The sequence below is a fragment of the Lasioglossum baleicum genome, unplaced genomic scaffold, assembly GCF_051020765.1.
Source record: "Lasioglossum baleicum unplaced genomic scaffold, iyLasBale1 scaffold0588, whole genome shotgun sequence".
In the NCBI taxonomy this organism is placed as follows: domain Eukaryota; kingdom Metazoa; phylum Arthropoda; class Insecta; order Hymenoptera; family Halictidae; genus Lasioglossum; species Lasioglossum baleicum.
In genome coordinates this window covers 63,776-84,407 of record NW_027469648.1, presented here as the reverse complement: position 1 = coordinate 84,407, position 20,632 = coordinate 63,776, and the positions used below count along the sequence as shown (strand labels likewise).

At 41.3% G+C, this 20,632-nt stretch overlaps 1 pseudogene; it reads left to right on the top strand.

Annotated features, from left to right (window-relative positions):
• The first annotated feature begins 11,213 nt into the window (after positions 1-11,213).
• The window catches only part of LOC143220260 (uncharacterized), a 41,821-nt pseudogene continuing 32,402 nt past the window's right edge, over positions 11,214-20,632 (top strand).

Genomic DNA, 20,632 nt, shown 5'->3' with positions numbered 1-20,632 from the left:
GCGGGAGTCACAACGGGTATTCCGCGAGTAATGGCGTCGCTCAATATTGGCAATGGACACCTTAATTCACGGTTTGAATGTTAAAGAAGAGCGTGAAGGTGCTTGAGAGCGATACCAATTGGTACAAAGTCAAACGCATTACAGAAGACCTTGCCTTCCATGAACGTATCCCGCTCTATCGTGCGTATACTTCGTGTTCAGCCAAACCAACAAGTAAACATTGTAGTGACGGGTTGGCTAACTTCATCTTTGAATTAGAAGATAAAGTGTCAAACCGATCGAGAACGTTACCGCCATATTTGAGATTCGAACGGCTGAGTCAGTAGCTATACCTGTCCAGTGATTCTGACAGACAAACTAGGTATTCCTGAACTAAATCCCCTGAACAGTATGGGCAATAGCCACCTTGATTCACCTTATGAATATTAATTTAGAGCGTCAAACCGTTTGAGAATGCTACAAATTGGTATAACGTCATACTTTATAACGAATATCTTACCTTCCGAGAATTCATCCCGCTGTGCGGTGGGTATAACATCGTAATCAGAGAATCATGTTGGTAAAATAATAGTGACGGGATCGGTAATTTTATATATGAATTGGAAGATCGAGTATCAAACAGTTCGAGAACGTTACGACATTCGGTGAGAAGGGCTAACCTGATAGCTTCAGCTATCCTGAGATTGGGAGAGTCAAACCAGGTATTGAGGGAGTAAATCCGCAGAATAGTATTGGCAATAGATAACTTAATTCTTAGAGTGAATGTAAGAAGAGAGCGTAACACCGTTTGTGAACGTTACTAGTTGCTACAAAAGTCATTCTTTTTACTGAATACCTCACCTTAAGAGACTCTAACCCGCTGTAGCCAGTGTCTTACTCATTCTCCACGGAAACAAACTGGTAAACATTATAGCCGAAGCAAACATTGTTTTCATGTATGAACAGAATTATCGAGAGTCAAGCCGTTTGAGAACGATCCCATCATCTTTAAGAGTCGAACGACTGCGTCAATAGCTTCACGTATCCTGTCATTCCGATAGTCAAATCAGGTATTCTAGCAGTAAATCCAGTGAACTGTGTTGGAAATAGACACCTTATTTCTCGGGTTTGAATATTGATGCAGGACGTCAGGCCGTTTCGGAACATTACCTATTCGTGTAGGGTTAAACTTCTTACAGAGTGCCTTGCCCTCCAAATAACTGAGCCTGTGTATCTGGACTACAGCACCGTGTTCTGCGGTGCGAACAAGTATACGATTTAGTGACGAGCACATTAATTTCATGTATGTATTAAAAGAACGGGGGTCAATGCGTTCGAGAACATTTCCACCTTCTGTGGGAGACGAACGGCTAAGTCAATAGATTCACGTATCCTGCGGATCGTAAAGTAATACCAGGTATTCCGGTAGTAAACACAATGAACAGTATTGACAAGAGACACCGTATTTCCCGGTATGAATATCAAAGTAGGTTGTCAACGCTGTTTAGAACCTTACCGACTGGTATAGTGTCAAATATTGTACAGAAGGCCTTACCTTCCGCGGGACAAACCAGCCGTATCGAGTGATTAACTTCGTGTTCAGCGAAAGAAATTAGTCTTCATTTCAGTGACGAGCACCGTATCCTCATGAATGAATTAAAAGGTCGAGTGTCAAACCGTAATTGAACGTTACCACCATCTGTGAGAGACGAACGGCTTAGTCAATAGGTTCACATATCCAGTGATTCGAAGGGTCAACCTAGGTATTCCGAGGGTAAATGAGCTGAAGATTATTGGCAATATATACCTAAATTCGCGGAACGATTATTAAAATAGAGGGTCACACCGCATGAGGACGATACTGATTGCTATAAAGTCAAACGATTTACCGAATGCCTTACCGCTCGAGAAGCTATCCCACCGTAATCGAAGATATAGCTACGTGTTTAGGGAATAAAATTAGTATTCAACTTAATGACGGCACCTTGAATACACGTATGAATTAGAACATCGATCGTCAAGCCGTTAAAGACCATTGCCATCTTCTGTGAGGGACGAGCGGCTATGCCTAGAGCTTCACCTATCCAGTGATTCGGAGGATCAAGCAAGGTATTCCGGGAGTAAATCCGCTAAATAGTATTGCCAATGGACACCTTAATTCATGGCTTGTATATTAAAGTAGAGAGTCAAACTGCTGGAGAACATCATGAATTGGTACAGAGTCAAACTTTTTACCGAAGGCCTTACCCCCCCCCCCCCCCAATAGTCCGACTCGCTGTACGGAGTGCCTTGCTTAGTGTTCATGGAAACATAAAACATGACATTTTTGAGGCGCGTGCATTAATTTCATGTATGATATACAAGATGAAGTGTCAAACCGTTCCAGAACACTACCACCTTAGTTATGAATCGAATCGCTTTGTAAATGGCTTCACCTATCGTATGATTCCGAGAATAAAACCAGGTATTCCGGGCATAAAACTGGCTGAAGAGCAATGGCATTAGACACCTTAATTCACTGGTTTTATGTTAAAGTAGAGCGTCAAACCCTTTGAGAGCGTTACCAATTTGTATAAAGACAAGCTTCTTACCGAAGGCCTTACGTTCCAAGAAGCTAACCCGCTATATCGACAGTATAACTTCCTGTTGACAGAAATAAATTAGATTACAGGGATTATAGGATCGATGGTCAAACGTTTCCAGAACGTTACCACCCGCTTTCAGACTCGAACACATAAGTCAATACCTACAGCTAACCCTAGATTCCGTGATTCGAACCAGGTATTCCGTGTGTAAATCCGCTGAACAGTATTGGCAATGGATATCTTATTTCACAGTTTGTATATCAAAGCATAGCGTCAAGCCGTTTGAGAACGTAACCAATTCGTAGAACGGTCATACTCCTTACAGGACACATTTCCTTCCGAGAACCTAACTCGCAGTGTCGTGGGTATAACTCCGTGTTCACAGAAACAAATTGCTGTTCATAATAGCGACGGAGACCTTCATTTCATGTATGAATAAGAAGAACGAGTGCCAAACCGTTCGACAACGTTATCCCCATCTTTGAAAGTCGCGCATCTATGCAAAAAGCTGCAGCTATCCTGTGATTCCGAGAGGCAAATCAGGTATTTCAGGTGTAAATTCGCTGAGCAGTATTGGCAGTAAAGACCTCAACTCACTGTACTAATATTAAAGTACAGAATCAAACCGCTGGTGAACATTACCAGTTGATATATCGTCATGTTCTTCAACAGATAGCCTACCTTCCGAGAACATAACCCCATGTATCGTGGGTACAACTTCGGGATCTGGGGAACAAATTAGTAGACGCTTTAGCAGACGGACACGTTAACCTGATGTATGAATTAGAAGATCGAGCATCAAACTGTTCGAGATCGTTGCCACCGTCTTTGAGACTCGAACGCCTGAGTCAAGTGCTTCTCTTGTGCTATGATTCCGAGAGTCAAGCCAGGTATTCCAGGAGTAAATCATCTGATCAGCGTTGGCAATAAACGTGCTTAATCAAAAAGTATGAATGTTAAGGTAGACAGTCAAACCGACTGTGATCAGTTCCAATTTGTATATGATCCATCATTTAACGGAAGGCCTCACTGTCCGTGAACATAACACGCTGTATCGACAGTATTTCTTCGTGCTTTGCGAAGCAAACTAGTTTTCATTTTAGTGACGGCCAAAATAACTTCAACTATGAAATAGAAAATCGAATGTCAAACCATTAGAGAATGTTTGCCACCTACTTTGATATTCGAAGGGCTAAGTCAATGGCACCACCTATTCTGTGAATCCGAAAATAGGTAATCCGCGACTAAACTCGCTGCTCAGCATTGGCACTAGACACGCATCTTCCTCGGAATGAATATTAAGGTAGAGAGTACAACATTCGGTGAACATTACCAATTGAAATATGGTCAATGTTGTTTAGGAAACCCGTACCTACCGCGAACCTAACCCTCCATATCCACAGTATAACTTTGTTTTTCAAGAAGTAAATTAGTATTCATTTTTTTGACGGGCAACCTAATTTCATGTATGAATAAGAAGAGCGATAGTCAAACCGATCGAGAACGTTACCATCACATTTGAGAGTCGAGCGGTAAAATCAAAAGCATCACCAGTCCTGTTATACTGATAGTCTTATCAGGTAATCCGGGAGTAAATGCCCTATGCAGTATTGGCAATAGACACCTAAATTCGCGGTTTGAATATTAAAAGCAGGCCGGCATGCAGTTGTACAACATTTCCTACACGTGTAGGTATAAACTTCTTACAGAATGTCTTACGACCCGCAAAACTAATCAGCTGTATCGAGAGTAAAACCCCGTGATCAGAGGAACGAACTAGTATACTTTTTAGTGTCGAGCTCCTTGATTTCATGCATGAACGAAAATATGGAGGGTCAAACCGCCCGAGAACGTTAGCACCTTCTGTGAGAGACGAATGGTTATGTCTATAGCTGCACCTATCCTGTGGTTCGGAGAGTGGAACCGGGCATACCTGGAGGAAGTCCGCTGAAGGGTTTTGGCAATAGACACCTTAATTAGCGGCTTGACTATTAGAGTAGTGCGTCAAATCGTTTGAGAGCGATACCAATTTGTAAAAGGTCAAACGTTTTACCGAAGGACGTACCTTCCGCGAAATTCACCGGATTCATCGAGAGTAGAAGTTCGTGTTCAAAGGATGTAATTAGTTTTCATTTCCGTAACGGGCTCCTTAAGTTCATGTATGAATCCGAAAATCGATGGTCAGAACGGTCGAGAACGTTAATGATCTCTTTAAGAGTCAACCGCATAAGTCAGATGCTCCACAAATCTGTGACATCGAGAGTCAAATCACGTACTCCTCGATAACATACACTGAACAGTGTTGGCAATAGGCGCCTTAGTTCACGGTTTGAATATAAAATCTGCGAGTCAAGCCGTTGTAGATCGTTAGCTTCTGGTACGGAGTCAAACGTCTTACAATAGCCCAATCGTCGGAGGCGGTATCATGTCGAACCGGGAGAATAACATCGTTTTCGAAGGTAGAAATTAGTGGACAATTCTGTGACGGGCTCCTTAATTTCCCTATGAATTAGAAGGACGAGGGTCAAACTGTTCGAGAGCGCTACCACCTTCATTGCGATTCGAACAGTTAAGTCAATAACTTCACGTATCCTGTGCTTCCGAGAGACACAGCAGGTATGCCTGGAGTCAATATGCTGAAAAGTATTGGCAATAAGCACCTTAATACACGGTGTGATTACTATAGCAGAATGTCAATCCGTTATTGAACGTTTCCTATTGAAGTAGAATCAGAAACTTTACCGACAGTCTTACCCTCTGAGAAGCTAACCAGCCGTGTCGAGAGTGTAACTTCAAACTCAGAGGACCAATTTAGTAAACATTTTAGTAACTGGGACCATAGTTTCATTATGAAGAAGGCGATCGAGATTCAAACCGTTCGAGAAAGTTACCGTTTTCTTTGAGATTTGAACGACTAAGTTTATAGCTTTGCAAATCCTGTGATTCCCAAAGTCAAACGAGTTATTTCGGGAATAAATGCGCTGTACATTATTCGCAATAGGTATATTAAATCGCGGATTGAATATTAAAATAGAGCCTAACACCGCGTGCGAATGTTACAACTGCTTTAAAGTCAAACAATTTACCGCATACCTTACAGTCCGAGAAGCTATCGCGCCGTATCGACAGTATAGACTCGTGCTTAGAGAAACACATTCGTTAACAATTTAGTGCCCGCTCCTGAAATTCATGTATGAATTAGAATATCGAGGTTCAAAGCATTCGAGAACGTTACCTTCTGTGAGGGACAAAGGGCTAAGTCAACAGCTCCACCTATCCTGTGACTCCAAGAGTCCAACCAGGACAAAATCTCCAGAACAGTATTGGCAATAGACTCCTTAATTCACGGATTGAATATTAATGTAGAGCGTCCAACTGTTTGCGGGCATTACCAATTGGTATTAAGTCAAACGTTTTATTCAAGACCTTACCCTCAGTAGATCTAACACGCTGTATCTAGAGTATAACTTCGCTTCCAAGGAAGCAAATTAGTATATACTTTAGTGACAGCAACTTTAATTTTGTGTGCAGATAAGAAGATCGAGTGACATGCTGATCGAGAACCAACTTACCAACTTCTTTGGGAGTGGAACGGCTAAGTCAATATCTGCACCTATCCTGAGATTCAGAGAGTCATATCTGGTAACCCGCGTGCAAGTCCGCTGAACTGTATTGGAAATAGAGACATTGATTCACGGTTTGAATATTAAAAGCAGGCCGGCATGCCGTTGTAGAACATTACATATAGGTGTAGTTTCAAATTTCTTGCAGAATGTCTTACCCTCCGAAAACTGACTCCCTGTATCGGGAGTATTACACGGCGCACAGAGGTAAGAACTAGTATACAATTTAGTGTCGAGCACCATAACTTCATGCATGAATTATAAGATCGAAGGTGAAACCTTTCGAGAACGTTAGGACCTCCTGTGAGAGACGATCGGCTAATTCAGTATCTTTTCCTATCTCGTGATTCCGAGAGTCAAACCAGATATTCCGGGAATATATCCGCTGTATAGTATTGGCAATTGATACCTATATTCTCGGCATGGGCATTAAAGTAGGGAGTGAGATCGTCGGAGAATGATACGTATTGGTATAGAGTCAAACTTTTTACCGCTAGCGTTACCGCTCGGGAAACTAACCCGCCGTATCGAGAGTATGGTTCCGAGTTCAGCGGAAGCAAATTCATACACAGTATAGCGACGGGCACCTTCGTTGCATGTACGATTTAGAAGATCAAGGGTCAATCCGTTAGAGAACGTTACCGCCTTCTTTGCGAGTGGAACGGCTAAGTCAATAGGTTCACCTATCCTGTGGTTTCGAGAGTGAAGCCAGGTATTTCGTGCGTAAACCCGCTGAACAGTATTGGTAATGGACACCTTTATTCGCGGTATGGCCATTAAAGTACAGAGTCAATCCTTTGTAGAACGTTACCTATTGGTATAGTGTCAAACATTTCCCGGCAGCCTTACCTTCCGAAATAACAATACCCTTTGTCGTGTGTATAACGTCGTGTTCAATGGAAAAAATTGCAATACGTTTTAATTACGGGCACCATGACTTCATGTAGGATTTAGAAGATCGGAGTCTAACTGTTGGAGAACGTTACAACCCCCCTTGACTGCCGAACGACTATGCCAATAGCTTAATCTATCCTGTGATTCCGAGATTCAACACAGGTACTCCGCAAGTACGTGCGCTGAACAGCTTTGGCGATAGACACCTCGATTCTCGTTATGTATATTAGTGTACAGTGTCAAACCGTTTGAGACAGTTACCAAATGCTATAAAGTCAAACTATATACCGAAGACCATACCTCCGAAAAATTAGCCCGCTGTAACGAGAGTATAAAACCGTATTCAGAGGTACAAACTAGCATACACTTTAGTGGCGAGTACATTAATTTCATGAATGAAATGGAAGATCGATGGTCAAAAAGATCCTGAACGTTACCACCTTCTTTAACGATCGAACGGCTAAGTCAATAGCTTCTCCTATCCTGTGATTTCTAGCGCCAAATGATGTATTCCTGGGGTATATCCCCTGAATGATATTCGCAGAAAACACCTTAATTCACGGCATGGGTATTTAAGTACGGAGACAAATCGTGGGAGAACACTACCAATTGTTATAAAATCATTCGTTTTACCGAATAAGTTACCCTCCGAGATCCTAATCTGCTGTAGAAAGTGTCCTGCCTTGTGTACGCGGAAGAAAATTAGAAGATATTTTAGCAGACTGACACCTTATCTTCATGTATGAATAGCATGATCGAGAGTCAAACCGTTCGAGATAGTTCCCACATTCTTTTGAGTCGCACGGCTAAGCCTATAGCTGCACCTACCATGTGAATCCGAGAGTCAAGCCAGGCATTCCGGGAGTAAATCCGCTGAAAACTGTTGGCAACAGAAACATGAATCCGCGGTATGTATAGTAAGGTAGAGAGTCAATCCCTCGGAGAACATTGCCAAATGGTACAAAGTCTTCCTTTTCCGAATACCTGACCTTCTGCGAACCTAACCCGTGCACCTAGAGTTTATCCTCGCGTTCAGAGAAAATATTAGTATACATTTTAATGATGGGCACCCTTCTTACATATACGAACTGAAAAATCACCCGTAAAACATTTCGAGGATATTACCACATTCTTCAAGAATCGAACTGTTAAGATAACAGCATCTCCAATATACTACGTCTCCAAGAGTGAAACCATTTAATCCGAGTCTATACCCGCCGTACAGAATTGGCATTAGTCACGCAATTTATAAATATTAAAGTTGCAGAGTCACAAATTTATACAACGTTACATATTGCTATATAGTCAAACTTTCTACTTAAGGACTTTCTTTTCGAGAAGCTACCCCGCTGTATCGTGATTATACATTCGTGTTCAGAGGAGCAAATTAATGTACATTTTAGTAACTGGCACATTAATTTCACGTATGAATTAGAGGATCGACGTTAAAACCGATCGAGAACGTTACCGCCATCTTAGACGGTCGAACGGAGAAGTCAATAGCTTCACCTATCCTGTGATTCGGACAGTAAAACCTGGTATTCTGGGAGTAAGTCCGCTGAAGAGTTATGGCATTAGCAACTTAATGCACGGTTTGATTATAAAAGCAGGCCGTCAATCCGTTCTAAAACATTGCATATAGCTGTAGGGACAATCTTCCAAAAGATTGCCTTAGCCTCCGAAAAACTAACCCACTGTGTCGGGAGTATAACACCGTGTTCAGACGTAGGATCTAGTTTACCTTTTAGTGTCGGGTGCCATAATTTCATGCATGAATTAGAAGATCGACGGTCAAACCGTTTGAGGAAGTTACCACCTTCATTGAGGTTCATACGGCTATGTCAGTAGCTTTATTCATTCTGTGATTCCCAAAGTCAAGCAAGGTATTCCGGGAGTAAATTGGCTGTACAGTATTGGCATTAGACACCCTATTTCTCGGTATATATACTATAGTACAGAGTCAAACCGTTGTTGAGCAATACTTATTAGTATGGAATCGAACACTGTACCAATAGCCCTACATTCTGAGAAGATAACCCGCCGTATCAATAGTATAACATTGTGAACAGAGAAAGAACCTGGACTACATTTGAGTGTCGGGCACCGTAGCTTCATGTACGAATCAGAAGATCGAGAGCCAAACCGCACGAGAACATTGCCGCCTTCTGTAAGGGATGAACGGCTGAGTAAAGAGCTTCACCTGTCCCGAAATTCCGAGAGTCAAACTAGGTATTCCGCGAGTAACTCGTCTGAACAGAATTGTCAGTAGACACCTGAGATTAGGATTGAATATTAAGATAGAGCGTCACACCGATATATAACGGAACCAATTGCCCTAAAGTCAGACGTTTTAGCGAAGACGCTACCTTCCGCGAAAATTATCCGCTTCCTAGAGAGTATAAGTTCGTGTTTAGGGCCACACATAAGTATACAATTTGGTGACGGCACCTTAAATACATGTACGAATCTGGGTATCGATGGCCATACAGTTCGAGAACGTTACCACCCTCTTTGAGATTCGAACGGCTAAACCTATTGCTGCACCTGTCCTGCGATTCAAATCGTGATTCAAAACCTAGAGTCAAATCAGGTAATCCGGGAGTTAGTCCGCTGAAATTTACTGGCAACGGACAACGTAATTCACAGTAAGAATATTAATATAGAGAGCCAAATCGTCGAAGAACATTACCAATGCGCATAATGTCATACCTTTTACCGAATACCATAACTTCCGAGAAGCTAACCGGCTTAATGTGCACGGAAATAAAATAGTAGACATTTTAACGGACGAGCTCCACATGTTTGTGTGCAAATATCAATATCGAGGGCTAAAGCGTGCGAGAAGGTTACCACATGCTGTGTGCGACGAACGGCTCAGTGAATAGCTTCACCTATATTTGTGATTCCGAGACTCAAGCCTGGTATCCCCGGTGTAAGTCTGCTGAACAGTATTGGCAATACAGACCTTAACTTAGGGTATAAGTATTCAAGTAGAGCGCTAAACCGTTTGAGAGCATTGCCAACTGCTATAATGTCAAACACATTAACGATGGCCATTCGTTCAGAGAAGCTAATCCTCCGTTTCGAGAGTATTAATTCGAGCTCAGGGAAAGAGGCCAGTCTTCATTTTAGTGACGAGCACCTTATTTTCATGCATGGATAAAATGACCGAGTGTCAATCCACACGATAACGTTGCCACCTTCAGTGAGACTCGAACAGTACAGTCAATACCTTCAGGAATCCTGCGATTCCGAGAGTCACACCAGGTAGAACTAGATTAAATCCGCTGAACAGTATCGGCAGTAGACATATCAATTCACGGTTTGCATATTAAAGAAGATCTGTAACTCTATTCCTACCAGGACCGGTCAAATGACCGTTCTTAAATTTTCAATTGGAATTTCCTACATTCAACGTAAGTGAATCGCCATTAAACTTTACGACTTGTCCTCATATATATGTATGATACATTTTTCAACATTAACTTATTTTTATATTGTTTATTTTCTGAAAAATACTTGTAGCCTGTCTTACCTACCATGACCGGTCGTTTGACAGGTATTACGATTTATACATTTTTGTAATAGTTTCTGCCTAAGACTCAATGCCAAAACTATAAGGTCGTTACTAACGAAAGGTAATGTAGCTGTGGTACGATTTTATCCGAGAAGTGCCTTGCAGGAAATGGTTTGCGGCACTGCCAAGTGATTACCGTTCACGCTCGACTATCGGGTCAGCCTTGTTTATCTGCTTCATTGATATCCGATACGGTCCAGATCCGCGAATGTTCTTACGCCATCTTATCTACTATGACGTGAAATAAATAAACTTATAACTGAAGGAAGTGCATATACGTCTTCTGACGAATTCAAAACAGTTTAGTCTGGCGACACGAACAGAGTGCATCGAAACGTGAAAGACACAAAGAGCATACTTGGCAGTCTTTTATTATTATTTTGTAACATTTTATGTCGCATTACGTGTTATAAGTGCATTTTTCAACAGAATAAACAAGACAAATAATACATCGCAGTAAGTTTCACATTTTATCATTCATTCATTTTTTTATCTATTTTGATTTACATTTTCATATTATAGTTTTTATTTTCTCCGTTGAATATTTACCCCAAAATGTCATCACTTTTGAGTAGAGAGAATGTATTATTAGAGAGAATAAATGATATCGATGCAGAAAGTTCTGAAAATGGTCAGAGAATTCTAGATATGGAAAATGACAATACGGAAAATTATCATCCATTTGAAACCGTCTCGAACACCGATGAGAACGAAGAGAATATTTCGAATATACGTAGACGACGAAAGGGAAGGAGATTTTTAATTAGATCCGATAGTGAGAATGAGGAAAAGGGAAGCAAAATTGCAATGGCCGGAACCCTTTGGCAGGAAGTGAAAATGAGGTCTAATCCTGGAAGAGGACCTGGTCATAATATTTTAAGGGAAACATCAGGCCCGGCTGAGTAAAGTAAACCTAATATTATGAAAGGAGATGTTAGGACGGCGTTTTCTGTGATAATTGGTTAGAATATAATCGAACTTATCAGAAAGTGCACAGGGACAGAAACATTTAGAGTGTTAGGATATAAATGGAATCTGTCTACTGCAAACTTATACGAATTCTTTGCAATTATGTGTGCACGCGGCGCATATGAGGCTAAGAATATAGATATTGCACTTCTATGAAATAGAAAGTGGGGCTCGCCTTTTTTCTCAAGTACTATGAGTAGACATGACTTTACGGAGATTATGAGATTTATTCGATTTGTCGACAGAAATCAACGAGACCAACGGTTACAAATCGATAAATTCGCTATGATTTCCGAAGAGTGGTACAAGTTTATTGTCAACAGTCAAAATTGTTATAAACCAGGTAAATATATTACTATTGACGAACAATTGTTTCCAACGAAAGCAAGGTGTAGATTCACTCAGTATAAGACCAATATACCGTACAAATATGTTATAAAATTTTGGTTAGCATCCGATGTACGTAGCAAATATATAATAGAAGCCTTCCCATATTTAGGAAAAGATCAAAGTAGAGGACCCCCAGTTCCTCTTGGAGAGTTTGTCACTTTGAAATTAGCAGAATCGTATGTAGGATGTGCAAGGAATATGACTATAGACAATTTTTAACAAGCCTACCATTAGCTACAAAACATTTAGCATAAAGAACTACGATTTTTGTGACAATTAGAGCAAATAGAAAAGCGACTGGTAAAACTGAAAATCGACGACATGGCACTTTTCTCAACCCAACTCTATCGCTTATGTAAATGTATGTCGACAATTTACAAAGCCAGACCAAGGAAGAAAGTTCTAATTCTCAGTTCAATGCACAACTCCGTACAAGTTAAAGAACATGACACCCGAACACCGGAGACAATTCAATTGTATAATAGCACCGGATTTGGCGTAGATGTGACCTATCAAATGTCCAGAAATTATTCGGTAATATCTAAATCTCGGAGATGGCCATTGCAAGTATTTTCTAATATCTTGGATTTAGCCGGGATAAATGCATGGGTGTTATATAAGGAAACTACAGAAGTAGAAATTACAAGACAGGAATTTCTATTCCAATCGGCAGATGAATTTGCCATCGAATACCAACAAGGGCTTGGCAAACAAAATCAACCAATAGCCATCGCAAGTACAAATACAGGTTCCCGTGTCCGGAAAAAATGTCAAATAAGGTATTGTGGAGATAATAAGAGGAACAAAATCTCTCCACAATGTAAGAAGTACGTATGCGAAAATGTACAGTTGAGAGGCCCATTTGTAAAAAATGCGACGAAAAAGAATAAAATGTAGATTATGTACTCTTGAATAAAAGAAAATGTATTTTTATTCTGGTAAACTGGCTATTGGTCTGCATTTAATATCGAGAAATATGAGTTGTGAAAGTCCGGTCATTTGACCGGCCGCGGTAAGAACAGGTATACGTGAAGTGTCGGTAGGAATAGTGTTAAATTGTATCAGGGCGTTACCAATGGGTATGAATTCAGTTTTACCGGTGGCGTTACCGTCCACGAACCTCACCCGCTTCATGTAGAGTATAAATTCGAGTTCAGAGAAAGAAAGTAGTTTTCATTTCAGTGACGAGCACACTAATATCATGTCTAAATTAGAAGATTCTGGGTCAAACCGCTCGAAAATGTTGCCACCTTCTTGGACAGGCGAACGGCTGAGTCAATAGCTTCACCTGTCTTGTGATTCCGAGAGTCAAACCAGGTATCACGAAATTAAATGCACTGTACAGTACTGGCTGTTGACACCTTACCTCACGGTATGAATAGTAAAGCTGACCGTCATATTGTTGCAGAACGTTACCTATTGTTATAAAGTCAAACTTTCTACCGAACTCATTGCCTTCCAAGAAGCTGACCCGCTGTATCGAGATTATAACTCCGTGTTGGGAGAAGCATATTAATTCACATTTAAGTGACGGGAACCTTAATTTCATGTATGAATTGGATGATCTGGAGTCAAACTTATCCAGAATGTTTCCACCTTCTTTCAGAGTTGAACGGCTAAGTTAATAGCCACAGCTATCCAGTTTCCGAAAGTCAAACCAGGTACTCCGGGAGTAAATCCGATGTAAAGGATTGTCAATAGATACCTTAATTTGCGGAGGTAATACTAAAATAGAGCGTCACACTGCGTTAGAACATTACTGATTCCTACAAAGCCAAACTTCCTACCGAATGCCTTCTCCTCCGAGAAGCTCACCCGCCATATCGGCAGTACAGCTACGTGTTTAGCGAAACACATTAGTATACAATTTAGTGACGGCACCTTGAATTGGTTATGAATAAGAATATCGTGAGTCAAACCGTTTACAAATGTCTTTGAGAGTCGAACAGCTAAGTCTATAGCATCACCTGTCCTGAGATTCCGAGAGTCAAACCAGGTGTTCCGGGAGAATATCGGGTGAACAGTATTAGCAACAGACACGTTAAATCACGCTTTGAATATTAAAGTAGAGCGTCAAACCGTTCGAGAGCGTTACAAATTTGTATAAATTCAAATGTTTTCTCGAAGTCCTTTCCTTCCGAGAGGGAAACCGGCTGCAGGGAGTGTCTTCCTTCGTGTTCACAGAAACAAATTAGTATTCATTCCAGTGACGGGCACCTTAACTTCATGCATGAATTAGAAGATCGAGTGTCACACCGTTCGACGACGTTATCTCCTTCATTGCGAGCCGCACACCTAAGTCTATAGCTGCAGCCATCCTGAGATTCGAGGGGCAAATCAGGTATTCCAGGAGTAAATGCGATTATAGTGATGGCCCTAAACACATCAACTCACTGCATGAATATTAATGTACAGAGTCAAACCTATGTGGATCTTTACCAATTGGTATAACGTCATACACTTTACCGTATGACTTACCTTCCTATAACATAACCCGTTCTATTGTTGGTATATCTTCGTATTCCAGGAAACAGATTAGGAGAAATTTTAGCATTCGGACAGATTTTTGTCATGTATGAATAGCAAAATCGTAAGTCTAACCGTTGGTGTGCGATCCCACCTTCTATGAAAGCCGCACATCTAAGTCAATAGTTCCACCTATCGTGTGATTGCCAGAGTCAGACCACGTACTCCAGGAGTATCCGCGCTCAGCAATATTTGCAACAGACACCTTACTTCACGGCATGAATATTATGGTTAAGAGTCAAACCGTCAGTGAATATTAGCAATTGGTATAAGGACATTCTTTTTAACCTATACCTTACATTCCCAGAGCGCAAGCTGCCGTAGCGATTTTCTTTCTTCTGGTTCAAAGGAACGAACTAGTATATATTCTCGAAGACGAACACCTTATTTTGATGTACGAATCGAGTCATCGGGTGTCAAACTATTTCTGCACGTCTTCACTTTCTTTAACAATCGCACATCTATGACAATAGCTTCACCTGTCCTGTGATTCCGAGAGTCACACCAGGCATATCAGGAGTCAATCTGCTGTACAGCAATGGCAATGGGTACCTTGTTTCGTAGTTTGTAAATGAAAGTAGGGCGTCCACCCGTTTGAGAACGTTAGAAATTTGTATAACATCATACTCAATACCGGATACCTTACCTTTCGGAAAATAAAGTACAGTATCGTGTGTATAACTTTGTGTGCAAAGAAACAAATTAGTACAGATTTTAGCAGACGCTCACCTCAATTTCATGTATGTATGCTGCCACCTTCTCTGAGAGATGAACGTCTAAGTCAATAGCTTCACCTATCCTATGACTCCGAAAGCCAAACCAGGTTGTCAGGGAGTAAATTCGCTGAAAGATATTGGCAATAGACTCCTTAATTTCCGGTATGAATGTTAATGTAGAGCGTCAAATCGTTGAAGAAGGTTACCGATTGGTATAAAGTCAAACGTTTTACCGACGGCCTTACCTTCGGAGAACCAGTGCCTCGTCAATGAGAGTATAACTTCGTTTCCAGAAAAAGAAATTGGTATTCACATCAGTGACGGGCACCTTAACTTCGTGTGTGAACTAGAATATCGAGGGTCAAACCGTTACAGTACGACACCAACTTCTTAGAGGGTCAAGCGGCTAAGACCATAGATTCACATGTCCCGTGACTACGAGGGTCAAACGGAGTAAATGATCTAATTTGCTACATTGAACACCGATCAAGATATTTGCTGCAGCGGGTTGGGCTTCTCTGAAGGTATGGCCAACGGTAAAATGTTTGACGTCATACGAATATGTACCGTTCTACAAAGACATGACGTGCGACTTTAATATTCGAAACCGTGAATTAATATGTCTATTGCCAATACTTTTCAGCGGATTTAATCCTGGGGTGCCGGGTTTTAATCTGGGTATCCCAGCACAGGTGAAGCTTTTGCCTTAGACGTTGGACTAGCGAAGATGTTGGTAACCATATCGATCGGTTTGACACTCGATCGTCTAACTCATGCCTGAAGTTATGGTGCCTGTCACTGAAATGGAGACTAATTTCTATCCCTGAGCACGTAGTTATACCCACGATTCAGCGCGTTATGTTCGCGGAAGGTAGGGTTCCACGTAAGGAGCATGATGTTATACCAATTGGAAACGTTCTCAAGCGGATTCACACACTACATTAATATACAAGCTGCGACTTAAGTTGTCCATTGCCATTACTGTACAGTGGATTTACTCCTGATGCACCTGGTATGACGCTCGGAATCACAAAATAGGTGAAGCTATTGTCTGAGATGTGCGATTCTCACTGAAGATTGTAACGTTCTGGAACGGTTTGACTCCCGATTATTCGATTCATACATGATAATAAGGAGTTCGCCGACTAAAATGTCTACTGATTCGTTCAATCTAACACGAAGAAAGACAACCACTACGGCGGCTTGCGTTCTCGGAAACTAAGGTATTCATTAGAAAGAATGACTTTATACCAGTTGGTAGTGTTCTCCGACGAGTTGCCTCTCAACTTTAATATTCATGCCGTGCATTAACGTGTCTAATTCCAATACTGTGCAGCGGACTTACTCCTGGAATGTCAGGCTTGACTCTCGGAATCACAAGACAGGTGAAGCTATTGACTCAGCCGACTCTACAATAGGGTGGAAATGATCTCGAACGGTTTGGCGCTCGGTGTGCTAATTCATAGATGAATTTAGGGTGCCGCCTGCTAAAACGTCTACCGATTTCTTACCCTGGACCCGCAGTTGTACCCACGATACAGCGGGTTATGCACTAGGAAAGTAATGTATTCGGTAAGAAGAATGACTATATACCAATTGGTAATGCTCTCCGACGGATTGGCCTTCTACTGTAATATTCTTGCCGCGAGTTAAGATGTCCATTACCAATAGTGTAGAGTGGATTTACACCCGGAATACATAGTTTGATTGACGGTATCACAGGATACGTGAAGCTATTGACTTATCCGTTCGGCTCTCGAAGCGGGTGGTAATGTATTCTAATTTGTCTCTTTTGACAAAGAGTTACACTCTTGGTAAAGACGGTTATAGTCACGGAATGTAAGGTGTTCGGTAAAAAGTTTGTCTCTATACCACTGGGTAACGTTATAAAGCGGATTCTCTTTATAACTTAATATTAATACCGTAGAATGTAGCGTGTATTTCCAATAATATACTGCGGATTTACTCCTGGAATACCTTGCTTGACTTCCGGTATTACAGTAGAGGTGAAGCTACTGACTTAGCTGTGTCTCTCAAAAATGTGTTGGCAACGTTCTCGAATGGTTTGACCCTCGATCTTCTAATTCATACCCGGTGAAAAGGAGCCCATCACTGAAATCAATACTAATTTGTTTCTGTGAACTCGAAGTTATACTCGCGTTGCAGCGGGTGAGGTCCTCGGAAGGTAAGGCCTACGGTAAAATGTTTGTCTTTACCTATGTCAATAGGAAAGGGGCTCATACGGTTGGACGCTTTACTTTAATATTCATACCGTAAATGAAGGTGTCTATTGCAAAACTGTTCAGCGGATTTACTCCCAGAATACCTCATCTTACGCATGGAGTCTTGGAATACGTCATGCTATTTACTTAGACGTTTGACTCTCAATAATGGTGGTAACGTTCTCGAACGGTTTGACACTCGATCTTCTAATTCATACATGAAATTAATATGCACGTCACTAAAATGCGCAATAATTTCTTTCTCTGAACACCATGTTATACTCTCGATACAGCGCGATAGGCTTTCGGGGGGAATGGTCTTCAGTAAAACGTTTGGCTTTATGCGACTCGGTAACGCTCTTAAACGGTTTGAGGCTCTACTTCAATATTCAAATCATGACATAAAGTGCGTATGGCCAATTCTTTTCAGCGAACTAACTCCAGGAAAATCTCGTTCGACTCTCGGAATCACTGGAGATATGAAGATATTGACTTACCCGTTCGAATTTCAAATTTTGTGGCAACATTCTAGAAAGGATTGACCCTCGTTCATCTTCTTCCTAATGAAATTAAGGTCTGCGTCATTAAGATGTTTAGTCATTTGATTCTCTGAACACGAAGTTATACACACGATACAGCGGGTCATGCTCTGGGATGGTAGGGAATCCGGAATGGAATATGACTTTATACCAATGCGTAACGTTTTCAAACAGTTTGACTCTTTACTTTAATACTCGTATCGTGAATTAAAGATTCTGACGCCAATACTGTGCTGCGGATTTACTGCCGGAATGCCAGGCTTGACTCCCGTAATAGGACAGGGGATGTTATTGACTTTGCCGATCGGCCGGCAAAGAAGGTGGTGTCGTTCTCAAATGGTTTGACCCTCGATCTTCCATTTCATAAGTGGTATTCAGATGCCAGACACTAATGATTGTACTAATTTGTTTCTCTGATCACGACGATACACTCTCGAAGGAGCGGGATAGTTTCTCGGATGGTAAGACCTTCGGTAAATGGTAGGACTCCATGGCAATATTTAACTCTCTACAATGGTGTGAATCTGTACGTAATTTTTCATACCGTGAATTAAGCTGTTTATTACCAGTACGGTAGAGCGCATTTACTCCCGGAATACCTGGTTTGATCCTCGGAATCATAGGATAGGTGAAGCTATTGACTTAGACGTTCGTCCTTCGATGCAGGTGGTAACGTTCTCAAACGGTTTGACAGCCTATCTTATGTTTCATACGTGAAATGATGGCAAGCGTCACTAAAAGGTATGGTAATTCGTTCCTCTGAACACGCTGCTATATTCTCGATACAGCAGGTTAGATTCACCGCAGGTAAGGCTTTCGACAAAACGTTTCATCTTATACCCATTGGCAGCGCTCTCGAACGTTATGACTCTGTAGTTTAATGTTTGTACCTCGAAACAGGGTATCGAATGCCAATACCGTACAGCAGATTTCCTCCCGGAATACCTCATTTGGCGGGCGGAATGATAGGATAGGTGAAACTATTTAGGTAGCCGTTCGATTCTCAAATGAGTTGGTAATGTTCACGAATGGTTTGACTCTCGACATCCTAATTTATACATGATGTTAACGTGCCCATGACTGAAATGGAGACTAATTTCATTCTCTGAACACGAAGTTATGCTCTCGAAACGCCGAGTTTGCTTATCCGAGGGTATGGTCATTGGTAAAGTGTTTGACCTTATACGAATTGGCTATGCTGTCAAACGGCCAGACGCTTTACTTCTTTATTCAAACTGTGAGTTAAGGTGTATATTGGCAATAATGTTCAGCGGATACCTGGTGTGATTCTCCGAATCACTGGATAGGTGCAGCAATTCATTTAGTCGTTCGTCTCTCGCATAACGTGGTAAAGGTCACGAGCGGTTTGACCCTCGATATTCTGATTGATGTATGAATTGAAGGTGTCGTTTCTAATTTGTATGCTAATGTGTTACCACAAACACGTAACTATACTCACAACACTGCGGGTTATCTTCTCGAACGGTAAGGCATTCGGTAGTATGTTTATCCCTATATCAATTGCAACGTTCTCACACGGTGTAACGCTCTATTTTAATATACAGTCCGCGAGATGGGGTATCTATTGTCGATTCTGTTAAGCGCGTTTACTACCGGAATATCAGGACTAACTTTCGGAATCAAACAATAGATGAATCTATTAACTTAGCAATTCTAATCTCAAAGAAGGTGGTAACATTCTGGAAAGGTTAGCTACTCGATCTTCTTATTCATTAAGAAGTTAAGGTCCCCATCACTAAAATGTTTACTAATATGATCCTCTGAACACGATGTTATACTCTCGAGGAGCGGGTGTGTTTCGCGGATAGTAATGCATTCGGTAAAAAGATTGACTCAGTAGGAATTGGTACCGCTCTCACAAGATGTGACGCTCTATTTTAATATGCATAACGCGAATTAAGGTATCTTTTGCTGATTCTGTACGGCGTATTTACTCCCGGAATATGTCGATTGACTATGGAATCATAGGATTCGTAATGCTATTGCCATAGCCGTTCATATCTCAAAGGAGTTGGTAACTTTCTCTAACGGTTTGACCCCCGATATTATTATTCATAATGAAATGTAGGTCCCCGTCGTTAAAATGCATACACATTTGATACACTGAACACGAAGTTATACTTTCGTTACAGCGGGTTAATTTTCCGGTGGGTATGATCTTCGTTAAACTGTTTGACTTTACAGCAGTTGGTAGCAATCTCAAACGGTTTGGTGCCCCATTTCAGTAATCAAACCGTGAAGAAAGGTGTCTATTACCATGAGTGTTAAGCAGGTTTACTCCCGGAATACCTGGTGTGACACCCGCAATCTCAGGATAGGTCAAGATATTGACTTAGCCGGTCAACTCTCAAGGAGTGTGGTAACGTTCTCGAAAGGCTTGACCATCAATCTTCTAGTTCAAACATGAAGTTAACGTGCCCTTCACTAAAATGGATATTAATTTATTTCTACGAACACGGCGTTAAACTCCCGTTACGGCGGGTTATATTCTCGGAAGGTAAGGACTTCGATAAAAAGAGTGACTCTGTATCAAATGATAATGATCGCCGACTGCATGTCTCTCTACTTTACTGTTCATACCGTGAATTATG